Below are 18,343 nucleotides of genomic sequence, written 5' to 3' on the forward strand. Positions count from 1 at the left end.
TTCTTTAGCTGAAAGTGATTGCACTACGTCACCCTGCTATGATTTACCATTTATTGGTGAAACGCTCTTCTGGCATTCATCAGTGGATATCTGTGAGTGGTTTTGAAGTTGGCAGAAAGGTTCCTGATGGATTATTTATCGGGAAGGAATACCTCCCAGCTACATTTTGATGTCTGCCTTTACGAGTTTCTTGCTTTTCTACCATGAAGGCACCATATGATTAAATGCAAGTTATTCTTCTTGTGACTAACACTGCTGGTTTTTATGCACCGCTGTTAAGGGGGCCAACACTGAATTATTCAGCTGCTACAGTCCCACAGGGGAAATCCGGCTGAATAATGTTGACGTCTGTATTCTCTGGGAGAATGTAAATGATGCCTTTATGACTGAGTATGGTTGGCTTTCAAAAGTGGAAATGGGTGGAAGTACCCCTTTCCCATAATTCCAGGCAGGAACTAAACCTAACAGGCTGTCAAGGAATGTGGAATAGCTCTCAGATTCTGCACCATCTTTCTGCCCTTGAGAAACTCAGGTTAAGAGATTCCTTTCACTCAGCCCAATATTCACTCAATAAGTAAAGAAATGGCATTTGTAAAGTTATTTTCATCATTGTAAGTTTAAGTAACATACTTCAGGGCAAAAACAGAACTTCAAAAGTACAGTATATTTTTCGTTGCAGTGTGGGTAAAGACGTGGCACTCAATTTCTATACAGCAAGATCCCACTAAATAGGAATGAAATTCAAACCAAATTATCTCTTTGGATATTGGATGAGAGCTAGATGTTGGCTTGTTGTCACTGGAGAGAACACATATGTCCCACTCTGAATACTGGCATTAATGACCACCTAGAAAGTCAAACAAAACCTCTGAAGACAACAGATATTCATCCTCAGTCACTGGAGATGAATTTGTAAAGTGGTAGAGACCGCACGTTGTGATCTTGGGTCACTTGCAACTTTTAGCCCCAGTGCCATCCGCATATCAAGTGATAAAAATAGAGTGTAAGGTATTCCCACTACCATATTGCTCATTTACAAGTACCAATCAAAGGAATTTCTGAGCCTGAAGATTATAACTACATCTCTTTGCAGATGAAGATAAACTCACAACCATCTGAATCAGGGATGAGTACTCCACGTCAAGCTGTAAACTTAATGGACCAAATTGCTTTCTTTGCTGCAAAATTGAGACAGGACACATGGAAGACAGATTAAATGGCAAAATATTGATCACATGAACTGGTAACTTCATTTATTATCGTCACACAGACCTTGGTGATTCAGAGATATTTTTAAGATACTTCCATATCGCAGGAAGAAGTGGGATTGGTAAGCTAACCGTTCACTGTAAAATGCCCTCAGTGTGTAGGTGAGGGGTAGAATCTATGGGAAGTTGATGGGAATGTGAGGAGAATAAAACTGGATTAGTGTAGGATTTCTGTAAATGGTTGGTTGATGGCTGGCAGAGGCTTGATTAGCTGAAGGGCCTGTTCGTCTTCTGCATGACTCTCTCACTCTACCGAACTGAGGAAATTCCTGCCATAATGTTGAGCTCTCACAAGAGGACCATCCAGAGTCACACGTGATGAATGGCAAGTCACTAAAGGTCTTGCAAGTATCAGGAGGGTGTGGCTTGAAAGGTGTGGACCTCGGGAGCTAGTCATTATTGTGGCAGGTGGAGAGCTGAGAGGAAGGAAAACAAGCAAAAACTCACTGAATGAGTGTGGATCTTCAGACAATTGAATCCTCACCAACCATCCACCACACATTTACATCAACCCTACATTAATCTCATTTTTAATTCTCCCCCACATTTCCAGCAATTCCTCCCAGATTCCACCAGCCACTGACACACCAGGGGCAATCTTCAGTGGCAAATTAAACTACTAACCCACATATCTTTAAGATGGATAATTGTGTTGGATAATTAAAAGATTACTTGGGAAAAATATTGATTGATTAAATTATGAATTAATATGTTCATATAATAGCATGCATTAAAGTAGTTTTCATATGATGGCTACAAATGTTGCGGGGAATTTTGCTAATTGTCTCCTGCAAATGTCATCTTGGGGTACAGTAGAAAGACCACCACCTTGAAGCAGTACATATTTTGCTTTTAATTCTTTTGCACTTGGACTCAAGAGGAAGGAAGGCAATGGGTGAAGAGACGAGAGAGAGGGAAGCGAGCAACATCTCACTAAATTAGTGCAATGGGTAGATTCATCAATCACGTAGACTACATGATTGGTGGAGATCTAATCGGATGGTTCAAAGTCATGTAATTAATGCAAAGACAGTCAGGAAAATCCATGTTTCGTGCTAAAAAATGCTAATTTGAGTGGGAAACTGCCTGGCCTGGCTCGGAAACAAATCACTGTTTTTCAAAGAAACATGAATAGTTCAAGGATGCAAATTTCTCTTCTGGATTTAAGCTTACAGAGCTAAGAGCACGCTTTGATATTGAGCAAAGCCAGTTACTGCCTGTCAAATTTAACAAACTTGAATACATCAATTATTATTTTAAAGTTCCCTGCCCTCAAGGTAAAGCAGTTGGAATGACTTTGTAAATCACCCAAATATAGCATATGCTTGGAAAGTTTTTTTTGCACTTCTCAATGTTGACAGTTATGGATTGGCTTAAAACTTTGATGTGTCCCACTCATGCAGCAGAGCTTCTTGTCGGCTAATAACAGATCTCCGTAAAGAATCTCCTCAGAGCAGTCTTTTCCAGATTTGAAAGGGAAAGAACACCAACAGCTTCAATGTGCAACAGTACAAGATATCCCAGAGGTATCACTACAGCAGTCCGTGAAAGTTGTGTTTGATGTTGACATGTGATTGTTAGACTACTGTGTTAACAAAGACGTGCTGGAAACATATTACAGGTTGTTTCACCCACTTGAAATTTAACAGATTTATTCATGTTCCAAGGGCAACATCCATCCTGTTAGCAAGCTAATAGCAAAGTCTCAAAGAAATGTCAACTCCAAACATAAATTCTGCCATACACTCCACAGATGCTGCCTGGCCTGTTGAGTATCTCCAGCATTTTCTGACTCTCTTCCAGGCTTTCAGCAGATTTTATTTTCTTCAGAACAACTAATTAGATTGGCACTATTCAAGGGTTCAAACATACCATGCCTCAGAGAAACAGTCTAAAATCAGTGCGGCAGCAAAATTAAAATCTATGTTATTGTATTAAGATGCTGGAGTCGCTCCAAAATCGAAGACGGTATGTTGTTGAGAAGAATTTGGAAGTCATGGAATTATACAACACTAAATCAGGTCCTTCAGCCTAAAGGGCTCGTCTGAGCATTTGTGCCATTTCATTAGGCACAGGGGACAGTATTAGGGAGCATGGTTTTGACGAGAAACACCTTATTGAGCCTTTTTATTGCAGAGCAGGTCAGAATGGGATGAAGGACAGATGCTGCCACATCATGCTCCCCCAGTTCAGCAAACGGGTCGGGCTCTGGGGCCTGCTGAAAAGTGCTAGTTAGTATTGAGATAACTGAAACCACAGGGGAAGAGTGTGAGAGCCCAAGCATATCTGAGGAAGATTATCTTCATCCAGAGAGTTGTTGCAATTTGGGATGCAGCAAAAAATGTGATAGCAACTAATTGTCATTTTAATTGGGACTGCAATTCAAAATTCTAATCTCTACTGAAACACATTGAATAAATTGATTATTGAAAACAATTTCAGTCCTTAGTCTCACTTCAGAAAGAGGCCAGACCTTTGAAAGATCCTCTTGATAAATCCTTTTGACATTTCTGAATATTTTCCTGTAAGGCTTGACAAGAAGTTTGTTCCATGTTCTACTGCAGAACATGGAACAATACAGACCCTTCAGCCCACAATGCTGTGCCAACCTTGTGCCTATCTAAGAGTCTCTTAAATGTTCCTAATGTATCCATCTCTACCAAGACCCGTCCACTCCGCTTTCCTGGCAGCGCATTCCATGCACCTACTACTCTCTGTGTAAAGTATCTATCTTTGATGTACCCCCTATACCTTCCTCCAATCACCTTAAAATTATTCCCTCTCATATTAGCCATTTCCACCCGGGGTAAAAAAGGCATTGACTCTCCACTCTATCTATGCCAATTCTCATCTTATACACTGCTATCAAGTCACCTGTCTTCCTCCTTCGCTCCAAAAAGATGAGACCCTAGTTCATTCAACCTTTCCTCATAAGACATGCTGTCTAATCAGGCAGCATCCTAAAGTCTCCTCTGCCCCTTCTCTGAAGTTTCTACATTCTTCCTATAAAGCAGTGACCAGAACTGAATACAATGGTCCAACTGCGGTTTAACCAGAGTTTTAAGGAGCTGCAACATTACCTCAGTTTATATATTTTGAATTATTTAGCAGCTGCTACAACATTGATCTTTGAGTTGGCTGACCAAAGGAATATTGTCAAATTGTTTCGATGGAAATGACAAAAAGAGAATAGATGAAAATATTATGATGTATTCAAATGATGAATTTAATCTAATACATTAGACTAAATGGCATTTGAAAAAATAACATTCCTTGTGTCTGAAAATGGCAAGAAAATCTGCCTTAAACTGAAATCACCAAACATAAAAAATTAACATCTGGGCTCCCTATTGAGCTTTCCCTTAAGCCTTTGGACCTTGTGAAACTAGATTCTTTGGTCTCACATTGCTGCCATCCCATTGCGAAGTACATTGTGTGATATTGGCTGATAACCCAATGCACACTGTTCCCAGCAATACATCATGCAGGTTCAAAATTCAACACAAGCAATAATCTATTTTTATCACAGAAACAAAAATAATACTTGCAGTGATGATCATCAATCACTTCCCATGAATAGCTGGGTGCACTGTTGAGGTGTACAGTTGAAGTGGCAATCACGAGGAGTTAAGAGCAAGTCATGTGGATTAAAGGCTGAATGCACTCTTACAGTGCTGGATTCCCTTAACGAACTTTGGCCTTACAATAAAGATTCAAGTCAACAAGTGCTAATGCAAGAGTTTACTGCTTGAAAATGAAAATAATCAGAAGATTTTTCTGACCTTACCTTTACATTCAATTAAGTCTCTCAAAGGTTTTTATTATTATGCATTAGAACCTCTATACCACTGTGTTAAGAAATTATAGCTGATTTCTTCCTTGCCTTATAATAAATTGCATTCTGTTTGATAAATATATAGTATTAATTAAAGAGCAGGCAATAACCTTTTCATTGACGTAGTTCCCCTGCAACTAAAAATGGATTATACTTCCAAACCCCCTACTGTGCAAGTTAGCCAACTCACTGTGCAATACAGGAAAAAATGTTGCATATTTAAGAATTGCATTACTTACTGAGTTGCAGCGCAGAATAGGCCCTTCTGGCTCTTCGAGCAGTGCTGCCCAGCAACCCCTGACTTAACCCTAGCCTTATCACAGGACAATTTGTAATGACTATCAACTGGTACGTATTTGCACTGTATGGGAGGAAACTGGAGCACCCAGAGGAAACCCACACAGTCACGGGGGGAACATACAAACTCCTTACTCAGCGGGAATCGAACATGGGTCATTGGTACGATAAAGCATTGTATTAACCACTACACTACCCAGTTGAGGGACTGTACTAATGTAGGCAGAGTGGTAATGCTAGGGATGTTCTCCTTCCAACAGAGGAAGTTACAAAAGGATCTGTTCATTATATAAAATCATGAGAGGTATAAACAGAATGAACTATTAGCATAGTGTCAAAAATAACATGAGGAGAAAACATACTGCTCAACGGCTATAAAATGTAGAGTCCAGGTTTGTAGTAGAGGAATGTTTACTAACTTCATTCTTAAGGAAGTTGGATAAGTTCCTGAAAGGAATGAATTTGTAAAGCTATGGTTAAACAACTTTTTACTCTACCAGTGTCTGAATAACTGTCCTTTTAAAATCATAAATTTATTTGGCTGAGAGCCTAGAAGGGTAACTTAGACTAATTCCACATTTGGATACCAACTTGCTGCAAAGCTTTCGTGTCCATTTGCAAGCGAACATTCAAATTAACTTTCACCATCTGTAATGTCCCACTCACCACATTCAAAAAGTCCATGTGTACATTGAGCTTTAGAGAAGAGTTTATGCCTCTGTTTTGTCCATTAACATGTTGAATTCTGGTTTTATTAGAACATCTCTCTTCAGTTGGAGATGAAAAACTCACAGGTTATAGTCCTAAGCATTATTGGATGACATCGGCACTCCATTCTTTATCTGTTTTTACTAATAATTTTTACTTCCAGTTTTTACCTCGTGACCCATCATACATCATTCTCTGTCTGCAGTACGTAGATGCTTCTTCATCAGAGCTTTCTTGCTATGCACATTACTGGACTGTATTGTTTTATTTATCTTCCAGTACATTGCTTCCATTTCATGTCCTTCCAATGACTAATTCTAATGGCCCAAGAGCCAATAAAATTAACCAAAATCAGGCTCTGGGACCTTGAACAGTAGAACGTTTCAAAAACCTGTTGCACATGTTCCAACATTAAAACTTAGCTAAAGAATCATTAAATAAATAAACCGAATTAAAGCTTCACAATTTCACTTTAACATGTTCTTTAGCATTCGGTTATCTTCAAGTAATTTTTCTTTTAAACAATCCTTCAGTACCAAGGTCTTACATACAGTCACACAACACAGAAATAGCACTCTCTGCCCATCAAGCCATCAAACTCCCATTTGCAACTTATCATGATTATTTTCCCCACATTCTTAGCTATTCCATCCAGATTCTATTACTAACCTACACTTCAGGTTCATAGTTACACTCAGCAGGTGATTGACTTCAATTTACAATGGACCTACCAACCATGCCTCCTAGGACGTGGGTAGCAACCCACATGATCACAGGGAGATTGTATGAACTCCACAAAGAAAGTAGCAGAGGTCAGGATTGAACATGGGTACCCAGAACTCTGAGGCAGCAGTTCAACCAGCTGAGCCACAGAGCCACCCCCAACTATAAACCATCTCTGAAAGTCATTACTGTACGAGTTTGATTTGTCCAAGCCATTAAGTTGCAGAACAAATCATGCCTAACTTTCAATTGATTCAGAGAAATTAGGAAGTCCTCCGAGGGATCTGGAAAATTATTGGACTAGCTTATCTGCATTATTAAATTTTGGCATTTTAGGACATTCTTTTGAAGTTACGGTTAAACCTTCGATGAGGGAAATGTCGGGAACTTTCACTCTTATCAACTGAGTTCCTCCAGCAGCTCACACTTTGTTCCAGTTTCCAATATAAACAGTCCCTTGTGTTGTCACTCTTATCTGGTTAATCATATACCTCACCAAATGGAAAGTTACTGTGTATACTTGCACTGGCAGCATAATGTCTTTTCTATGAATAAAAATCCCCATATTCCATTCTCATTAGAATCTGGCTTCCCAACTAAAATCTGACAAGACCTGACTATATGTAGGGTTAAGGTTGGATAATCAAAAACATCTTATGTCCCTGGGCTCAGTTCGGAGCGATCCTAGCCAGCTCTTTGTAAACAAGGGCACCAATGCTCAGGACCTGCTAAGTAAATGCATTGCCTAATGTTACGACTGTGCCCCAACTCTGAGGGGCCAAAGGGTACAAAGTAGCCTTCTCCTTTTTGAGAATCGCAAGATCACTATTAATACAGGTCTGGGACCCAGGAAATGAGAGAGAGACACGCAGAATCCACAAGGGGTTTGGAATGTCCTGGCCACTCAGCGAGACAAAGCCACGGATAACGGCCATTGTCTCTTGGAGATGGAATTGTGTATTGAGTACTGTACTATTCATTGAAGCCCTCAGGGAATGATCAGAGTGGGTTGGTTGAGGGATGGCATCATCCCAACCTGACTGACATCTGAGACCCTGTGAGTAAGGATAAAAGAGGGTCTGGGGAACAACTCCTTTAGACGCACCAGGAGAAACGCTAGAAATCCCGTGACAGTGTTTAATAGCGACAGCCGGTGGGGCCCGCGTGCGTCCTTTCCCGTTGCCTGGGATTGGCGGGACTGACCATGGAAGAACGGCTTAGCTAAAAGGAAAAGGACACCAACGACATTTCGAAGGATCGACATCATAAAAAAGGAAACTCTGGCAAGTTCCAAAATCTCTCTCTCTTGACTCCAACCAAAGGCTGCAGCCTGAATGAACTAAAGTGACTTTTATATTTCCATCGGACAATACATTATCCCCTAGACAACGATAGAGCTATTTCTTATTGATTATTATTATACCTGCACCTTTTGATCTAGTATTGACGACGTATAGTATCTGTATGTTTGCATTGATATTATTTTTTGTGTATTTTTACCAATAAATACTGTTAGAGTAGTACCATCAGACTTCAACGGACCTCTCTATCTTTGCTGGTAAGTTATCCAGTTACGGGGTATGTAACAACTTGGGGTTCTCGTCTCAGGATTTGATACCAAATTGGGAGGCCAGTGAATCTGGCTTGTAAGTCCAAACTTGGATCTGGTACGCGGGTAGCCAGACAGGAAACCAGCAAAGATGGACGTGGATGAATTTATAGAAAACCCGACTCTGGAGGCGCTAGAGGCGGCCACCAAATCAGACTTGATAAATATGGCAAAAGGGCTAAACCTCGCAGAGGTGAGGTTGTCCATGAAAAAGCGGGAGGTGCGAAGGGCAATAACTCAGTATTATATTGGGAAGAATGTGTTTGCAGCTGAGGTATTGGAAAATATCCCTGAAAAGGTACCAGCTAGTGGGACGGCTCAGTTAGAGTTGGAGAAATTAAAGTTGGAACATGCAATTAAGTTAAGGCAGCTGGAAGCAGCTGAGAAGGAGAAAGAAAGAGCCAAGAGAGAGAGAGTGAAAGAGAGGGAAAGAGCTGAGAAGGAGAAAAAAACAGCTGAGAGAGAAAGGGAGCATGCGCTCCAGCTGAAGGAGTTAGAGGTGAAACGGGAGCAGGAAAGAGCTGAGAAACAAAGAGAGCATGAAATTCAGTTAAAACAGCTGGAAGCAGCTGAGAAAGAGAAGAAGAGAGCCAAGAAGGAGAGAGAGTATGGGGAGGCAGAGAAACAGAGGAAACATGACTTGGAGATGGAGAAGTTGAGACAAGAGCGAAGAGATCAAGGGTCAGACCGAGAGGAGCAGCTTAATGTTAGTCAGGAGTTAAGGTTAGTACCTCCGTTCGAGGAGACGGATGTTGATAGTTATTTCTTGCTTTTTGAAAAGGTGGCAGTGAATCAGAAGTGGCCCAAAGAGCAGTGGGTGGCGTTGTTACAAAGTGTGTTAAAAGGGAAGGCACAACGAGCATATACAGCGTTGTCCATGGAGGAGGAAGAGAAGAAGAGTTATGACAAAGTAAAGGCGGCCATTCTCCAGAGTTATGAGTTAGTACCCGAAGCGTAAAGACAAAAGTTCAGAAATTTAAAGAAAGGGTGGAATCAGACGTATACCGAGTTTGACTATGAGAAGGGTGTGCTCTTGGACCGTTGGTGTACAGCAGAAGTAATGGATGAGGACTATTAGCATCTCAGGGAGTTAATTCTGATTGAGGAATTTAAAGGTTGTGTTTCAGAGGATATCTGGATGTATTTGAATGAGAAGCCGAATAAGTCCATCTCAGACTTTGCTAGGTTCGCAGATGAATATGCCCTAACCCACAAGACAAAGTTTTCCTCGAATAAAAGTTCCCAGAGAGACCGTGGGAACGATCGAGAAAGCCCGCCGGCTGAGGCAGTGGTCCCACCGAGAGCTAGTGGTAAGATTGAGGGGAAAAGGCAAGATGGACAGAGATTTCCAGGCTTGACCTGTTTTAATTGTGGAAAGGGGGGACATATTGCATCTAGGTGCTTTGCTCCGAGGAAGGAGACAGGAAAAGGGAAAGCCGCGGTCCCTATCGGATGTGCCGTGGTAATCAGTAAATCGACAAGAGAGCCCCGGGATGACAGAGTACGAGAAGAGTCTGAGACTTGTATGTCAAACGGAACCGTGTCTGTGAGGGAAGGAGACACACCAGTTCCAGTACGGATCTGGATAGACACGGGAGCTGAACTATCATTGATCAACAGTAAGATACTAGATTTTGGTCGCAAGACGGGAATGGTAGCTGTGAAAGGAATAGGCAAAGGGATGGAAATGTTTCCCTTGCATAGGGTCATTATGAATTGTGAGCTGGTATCTGGACCAGTTGAAATGGGGGTGCGATCAGAATTCCCGAGAACTGACACGGACGTCCTTCTGGGTAACGATTTAGCCAGTGGTAAGGTTTGGTCAGCAATGAAACTAACGAGACAGCTGGTGGAGGTCCCGCCCCTAGATTCCAAGATCTATCCCGCATGTGCGATCACTCGCAGCATGTTGAGAAAGGCAGCTGAGAACAAGAGCAGTTTAAATCCAGCCAGTATCGATTTGGCCGAGACATTTTTACCGACCCTGTACCACGAGGGTTTAGAGGGTGGTAAAACGAAGAGTAGTAAAGTGAAAGAGAGTAAGGGAGAGGAGGTAGACCTTCCCTTAGCGAGGAGAAAATGTATAGACGCACGAAATAAAGATGAGAAACAGATAAAGCTGTTAAAAGGTCCAGGGTTGGACATGGATGATCTGTCTGGTTTGGCAGAACTGTTTGAAGAAGTTGAAAATTCTAAAGGTGTTCCCGATAATGAAATGAGGGCAGCCCTAGATGAAAAGGATGCCCTTACCTTGAAGAAGTCTGCTGGGTTGGCAGATGAGGTTGTTTCAGCCCGCGGGGTTGAGTTTACTCAGGAAGGGAGTTGCCCAGAGAGTAGCTGGGAGGATCAGGGGAATTTAGAATTTGAACAGGGTACTGTTGTTGAAAGCCTGGAAGAGGCAAATGTCCAGTTTGAGTGTGTCCAAGATGTGGATGCACGTGGTATTGAACCTAGTAATGGAGCTCAGAAAATGTCTGAGGTATTTGATTCAGTTGAAAAGGAATGCAGTCCTTGTGGGTCAGATGGACTTGGTTCAGTGAAGAAAGGGTTAACCTTGGTAATAGTGGGAAGTGAGAGTTCCCAGGTATTTGTGCTCGAAGGTGTATTAAAAGCTAGTGAGGAGATAACAGGTGGTGAGGTGAATATTATTATTGAAGGAAAAGGGAAAAGTGTAGTTTCCAAATCAAATGAAGAAAATTTAAAGTCTGGATTGATGTCAGACGCAGCAACCAGGCTACAGAGACAATGGCTTGGTACCTGTGAATCAATTACAGGTTGAGTTGGAAGGTAAAGGTGCCCCACACACCATTGTTATTCCAGAGTGTGGTGTGAAACCACAGAATTCAAAATGCTATTTGAAAAAAGAGGGATCGCTGGCATTGAGAACTAATCGCCTGAAGGGTCCTGAAGAGAAAACTAGCAACTTGCGTAAAATTAAAGAATTGCGTGAAAATTCAGAAAATGGTCTAAGTTTGGAACACATTGTTGATAAAATAACTCCTATGAAAGGAGCGGGCGAAAGCCTATTTCGCCATGGTGCACAAGCTCACCACGTGGGAATTAATTGGAAAAGAGGCGAGGGTTAATGGGACACCATTTTTAAATAGCAGAAGCCGGTCTTAAGGGATTTCGACAAAGCATGTGAATAATAAAGACAACCCCCATGGAAGCTTGACTGTTGAAAGTAACATAAAGATTAGTATTTTGCATGAACTTTTGTAGTATACACGTAAGCTAAGGTCACAATTCTTTAGTTTTTGTTTGCTGAAGGAAAGAAAATAAAAAAAATAGGTGGTTATTAAATTGGAGTCTGATGCTACAAGACTTTAGTAAGGTACAAGATGTTAAGATATTAAAGGAAGTGACAATGTAATCGTTAACTGTTTAGATGCTGAATTGAATGTATAACTGTATTACTCTGTAGTGAAAAAAAAACTTTTGTATTGTGTTAGATTCTAATATCCTGTAAGACTCTGTATTACTTCGTTTATACTGATGGTAAAAACGTGTTGAAGAAAGGGGGTGTTACAACTGTGCCCCAACTCTGAGGGGCCGAAGGGTACAAAGTAGCCCCCTCCTTTTTGAGAATCGCAAGATCGCTATTAATTCAGGTCTGGGACCCAGGAAATGAGAGAGAGACACGCAGAATCCACAAGGGGTTTGGAATGTCCTGGCCCCTCAGCGATACAAAGCCATGGAAAACGGCCATTGTCTCTTGGAGACAGAATTGTGTATTGAGTGCTGTGCTATTTATTTGAAGCCCTCAGGGAATGACCAGAGTGGGCTGGTTGAGGGATGGCATCATTCCAACCTGATTGACATCTGAGACCCTATGAGTAAGGATAAAAGAAGGTCTGGGGAACAACCCCTTTAGACGCACCAGGAGAAACGCTAGAAATCCCGTGACAGCGTTTAATAGCTACAGAAGGTGTTCTTTCCCGTTGCCTGGGATTAGCGGGACTGACTATGGAAGAACGGCTTAGTTAAAAGGAAAAGGACAACAACGACATTTCGAAGGATCGACATTATAAAAAAGGAAACTCTGGCAAGTTCCAAAATCTCTCTCTCTTGACTCCAACCAAAGGCTGCAGCCTGAATGAACTAAAGTGACTGTTATATTTCCATCGGACAATACATTATCCCCTAGACAACGATAGAGCTATTTCTTATTGATTATTATTATACCCGCACCTTTTGATCTAGTATTGACGACGTGTAGTATCTATATGTTTGCATTGATATTATTTTTTGTGTATTTTCACCAATAAATACTGTTAAAGTAGTACCATCAGATTTCAACGGACCTCTCTATCTTTGCTGGTAAGTTACCCAGTTACGGGGTACGTAACACTAATTAATGAATACGTTTTAGATAGCATCTGGGATGATACTGGGCATTGCACTGCCATGTAAAGAAGGTGAGTGTTGGGACTGAGCTGCAATTCTGGAGGGCAATGGTTGGATTGTATATGAAAACAACTTATCCTTGGACTTGGTTCTAGTTCAGAGTGGATTGAACAAGGCCATGTTGGATTTTAACTTGAACAGAGCTCTGGTTCTCATGTAAGAAAATAAGATCAAAGATTTAAGGACAAACAAAACTGTCAGCCAAATTATGTCACAGCAGAGATGTTAATTAATTAGGGATAAAATGGAGAGTTTAGAGTAAATTTTACCAGAGAACTGTGTAAAGCAGGTGGTTTTAATTTAACCACTCAGTAAACAAACATTTGAATATTTGAAGTCAAGGAAATTGGAGTTATGACTGGACCAGTGGGGCTTGTGCTTTCATTTAGAAACTATCCCCATTAACTTAGCACGACAAGAAACTCCCAACAGAACGGAAGTCCAGTAAACAGAAAGACTATTTAGTGTTTTGTAGCTGGTGAGGGACTCGAATCAAGAACAAGTCTTCAGCTTGATGTGGAAAAGTAGATTTTGTTTTCCTTGAGGAAAGGAGCTAACTTCTCCATAATGCCTTCCTGGTCTGTATTTACATTAAGATCTTGAAAGCCTCCGGAAGAGCTGAAGAAATGATCCTGCTTTAGGAGCTGTGTTCAATCCCTGTCTTTTTTAATCTAAGAAATAGATCTGTATGTTTGAATGAGGGAATCTAAAACCCCTTAAGCGTGAAGTGAACAAATATAACTGCAACCAATCTTCATTGCCAGGGATTTATTTTCCACTAAAGTGTATAAAAAAATATGAAGCCGTACATTTTCAAGGAACAACACTGTCAGGAAGATGTGCGAGTGTGATTTCTGCCCTTTATTGCAATTGTTTTAGATGGCATCAATCTTGAATACCAAGCATCTAAATTTAATAGCATCAGATATTCAGGTTGAGAGCAGAATGCAAATGAGGACTGCCACAAGCAAATCACCACAGACAGAGCTGCTGAGAATACCCCTGGTTTTTGACTATACTGGTCACATAGCCCTCTCATCTTCACGTGGTAAGTAATCGTTTTCTGTCATAAGACACCAGGATATAGACTGCTGGGTTCAAAGTTCAGTTAGGTTCATTTCTAATATCCACCAGCATTATAGGCATAGGACCAACTTCCACAACAGTTTTACATTTGTTTATCTTCAAGCATTGCTCTTCCATCGATAGAGAGTGCCATCTGCTCTCCACATCATATGCAATGAAATCATCTGTCTCACTTTCTGATTCACTGAACTTAAGAGCAACTCTCACTTTTTTTTCCATATTTCCTTTCAACACAAACAGAGGCAATTTCAACCCACCAAGTCTATCTGACTCAGAGAACAATTCCTAGTCCGATTTGCAAGTTCAAGTTTATTGTCACAGGCAATATTCATAGGGCAAAAATGCCATGAATATCGGCTTCCTTTCCCCGAGTAATTTTCTCTGTACTCCATTCTCCCCACAGTCACTTCACTTCCACTCACCTACATACCAGAGGCAACGTACAGAGGCCAATTAACCATTCAACCTGCATGTCTATGGCCTAAGGCAGGAAACCAAAATATTCGGATGAAACCCACCTGGTCACAGGGAAAACAGATGACCTCCACACAAGGACCACCAAAGGTCAAGTTCGAACCTGGGGCTTTGAGGCACTGTGCTGTCTGAAAAAAAATCACCATCTTTCCTGCCTGAAACCTTCATGAGATTACCTGTCTGAAAATGATGACGGATTGCAAAATTGAGGTAAGGGTTAAACTTGGGATTATGATCATGGGCTGACTCTACAGACTATAAGACTTGAGGTGTCAGTAAATAATAAAATATTAAATTACTGGAGTGAACACAAAAGAGTGAGATGCTGGCATAATTCTTACAAAAAACAGAACATACTGGAAGCACAGAGTAGATCAGGCAGTAAACATCAGGAGAGAAATGGAGCTAATCTTTTCTCTCAAGGACCCTTAATTGGAACTCAGACCGTATATTTGACGTTGCCGAGAAGGGGAGTGGCAGAGACAACGAAACAACTGTTAGCGATACTGTGATCATAAGGGTCCAGGCAACAATTATATTAAAAACTGGCAGATAGGAGCAAAGTCAGAAACAATTTGAAACTGAAATGTACAGTATAACCACATTTGTGGAATTTGCTTTTTGAAAGTTTTCAACTCACTGTTGAGTCCTGAGGTCTGCCTAATGCCCAGATCAATGATCAGGTACCGCTCCACATGCTTACCTTAGAACAGTGTAAGAGCTCGAAGCAAAGAGCTCAGAGTGGGATTGGAATGGGGAATTAAATTACAGTTAGCAGGAAGTTTAAGGTTTCCCCGAGGGACTAAATAGAGATAACCGATATTGCTTTGGCATCAGAGGATTATGAACTATGCTACAAATCACACAGGGTATCACTGTTTTTTGAACACAGACACACACAACAGAGGCTATTTAAAAACTCGAGACCCGAAGGATCTTGGCCCGAAACATCAACAGTGCTCCTCTTTATAGATGCTGCCCGGCCTGCTGTGTTCCACCAGCATTTTGTGTGTGCTATTTAAAAACTGTTCACTTTAAGCATGGCGCTGTGTCTAATGGCCACACAAGTTCAGCTGGTTAGAAACTATTTGTCAACAGTCTTCTGTCCCAGTTAATTGGCGTGGTGTATAAACGAAGGGAATCCTGGCTATTTTCTCAATTAGTTTTTCAGCTTTAACAGTTGTCCCATATAAGCGACCGTCCCAGTTAACTGATGGACCAATTAGCAGGATCCACTGTATAAGCGATCTTACCTATTTACATTTATTGTGTATTTTTATTATTATTGTGTTATCTTATTGTGCTTTTGCTTGCTCTGCAATGGATCTGGAGTAGCAATTATTTCATTCTGCTTTACACGTATTTACTGGAAATGACATCAAGCAAGCTTGAGATGGAGGAAATCCCTACATAAAAGGGTTACATGAGAATCTGCTATGGTGACCTGGTGTCTTCAGCTCTGCGGTACGACTTCCAAGAGTTTTTGTTGGTGCCTGCAATGCTAACAACTCTGTTGCCTGAAGGCTCCTCTTTGAAATACTTCAGCATGAATTGATAGTGTTGGTGCTGTAAATATGAGGAGATCCCCAAAGCTGTATAATGACCAAAATGAGGCCAGACAATTCCCCACTGTGAAGAAAGTGAGCAGCTTCAAGTTCATCAGTGTCAAGATCTCTGAGGATCTAACCTGGTCCCAACATATCAATGTATTTATAAAGAAGGCAAGACAGCGGCTATACTTTATTAGGAGTTTGAAGAGATTTGACATGTCAACAAATACACTCAAAAACTTCTATAGTTGTACTGTGGAGAGCATTATGACAGGCTGCATCACTGTCTGGTATGAAGGGGCTACTGCACAGGACCCAAAGAAGCTGCAGAAGGTTGTAAATCTAGTCAGCTCCAACTTGGACACTAGCCTACAAAGTACCCAGGACATGCCTTTTTCTCACTGTTACCATCTGGTAGGAGGTACAGAAGCCTGAAGGCACACACTCAGTGATTCAGGAACATCTTCTTTCCCCTCTGTCATTCGATTCCTAAATGGACATTGAAGCTTTGTACACTACCTCACTTTTCTTAATATGCACTATTTCTGTTTTTGCACATTCTTTTAAATCTATTCAAATGCATAATTGATTTACTTGTCTATTTATTGTCATGTTTTATTTTATTTATTATTATTTTTTCTCTCTGCTAGATTATGTATTGCATTGAACTGCTGCTGCTGCTAAGTTAACAAATTTCACGTCACATGCCGGTGATAATAAACCTGATTCTGATTCTGATTATACCGCATGTACTAATGTTCCCCCTTAATAAAAATCCCCTTCTATTCTTCTGCTGAGGAATTATAGGGCGAAGGTGGCGCTGAATTCTAACAGACACATCCCACAGGTGTAATTGCCATGAATGGAGGCTGGGAGGCCAGTCTGATAGGGGACTCTGTTGCAGGAGGGGCTGCATATGCCAAACTGTTATGAGTAAATCTTGTGGCCCTACTGCTCTGTGGAACACACTGGTGTGATTCATTTACATAAATGCAGTATTCCAACAGACATAGTCCATATGCTGTTTGAATTTTGGAAGAAAGCAGCAATCTGTTAGTTGACAGATACAAAGCTGCATTCAATGAGAAATTAGAGAGATGGCACATCTGGATGGCACAAATGACTTGACAACAGGGACCAATGATAATGAATCAACCAGTATTCACACTCTGCATCTTTCCAATTAGACATATTTACTTAAAGTATCGTTTTGCAATTTAACACACCACTGAACAGGACAGAGGGGTGTCACCCTGGTTTATAATTGGATTCTCTTCCCATCTTCCTTTGAGCAGGTAATTGAGGTCAAGTCTCACTCTATGATTGAACCAATTATTCTAAGTCACTGACCTTCAGTACTTTAATGAAAGTGTCAATGGAGAGGAATTTTTTTTCTCCCAGGGTAGGGTGTGATAAGTCTTACACTGAAAGGGTGACAGGGTAAAGTAGTGGTTAGCACAACGCTTTACCATACCAGAGTCCCGGGTTCATTTCCTGCTGCCGCTTGTACGTTCTCCCTGTGACTACGTGGGGTTCCTCCGGGGTGGGGGGGGGTCCTGCTTCTTCCAACAGTCCAAAGACGTTTCGGTTGGGAGGTTAATTGGTCATTGTAAATTGTCCAGTGATTAGGCTCGGAATAAATCAGGGGTTGGGTGGCGTGGCTCAAAGGGTCGGAGGAGCCTATTTCGTGCTGTATCTCAATAAACAGATAAACTTCCTGAAAGGGAGAAATGGCTTAAAGTGTTTTTGCTTTCTGACCTCACGTCTACCTTGTTATATTCCTGCACCTTAGTGTTCACCTGTACTGCAATTTTCAGCTGTTGCACTTTATTCTGCATTGTCATTGTTTTACCTTGTTCTGTCTCAATGCACTGTGTCATTTGATTTTGTGTAAACAGTTTGCAAGGCAAGCTTTTCACTGCATCTCAGTACATGTGACAATAATAAACTAATTCCAATTCCAATAAGTCTCTCTGGTTCTATTTTCTATAAATGTGAACCATTTAACCTGCTCTTGTGGCCACAGTATTGTAATGCCTTGTCCAATTAACTTTGATCCTCCCATAATGCCGATGGTGGAGGATTTGCTGATGCTGAGGCAAGGGTGAGTGTCGGAGGGAGGCAGGGAAATGTTGGAGGCGGCCGTTGCCTCACACTTGAATGGCATAAATATCCCACAAGTGAGAACATGTTTTCTTGTCCAAGCTACTGCGTTGCAACTAACGTCAAATGTCTTGTTTCACTAACCAGTGAGTGTTAGCACAAAGCCCATTGTACTAGCCAAGCTGTACTGATCGTAGAGAAATCTTTTCAGTAATTCATTGACATGAAGCAGAGGACTAGTCATGGCAAACAGAATCCATTCAAGATTAACTTGGAACTGTCA

General features: G+C 41.2%; 1 protein-coding gene across 28 annotated transcripts in view; it reads right to left on the reverse strand.

Annotated features, from left to right (window-relative positions):
• The window catches only part of slc8a3 (solute carrier family 8 member 3), a 485,451-nt gene that overhangs the window by 307,368 nt on the left and 159,740 nt on the right, over window positions 1–18,343 (reverse strand). The window lies entirely within an intron of this gene.

This window comes from Hypanus sabinus, chromosome 2 (genome assembly GCF_030144855.1).
Source record: "Hypanus sabinus isolate sHypSab1 chromosome 2, sHypSab1.hap1, whole genome shotgun sequence".
Lineage (NCBI taxonomy): Eukaryota > Metazoa > Chordata > Chondrichthyes > Myliobatiformes > Dasyatidae > Hypanus > Hypanus sabinus.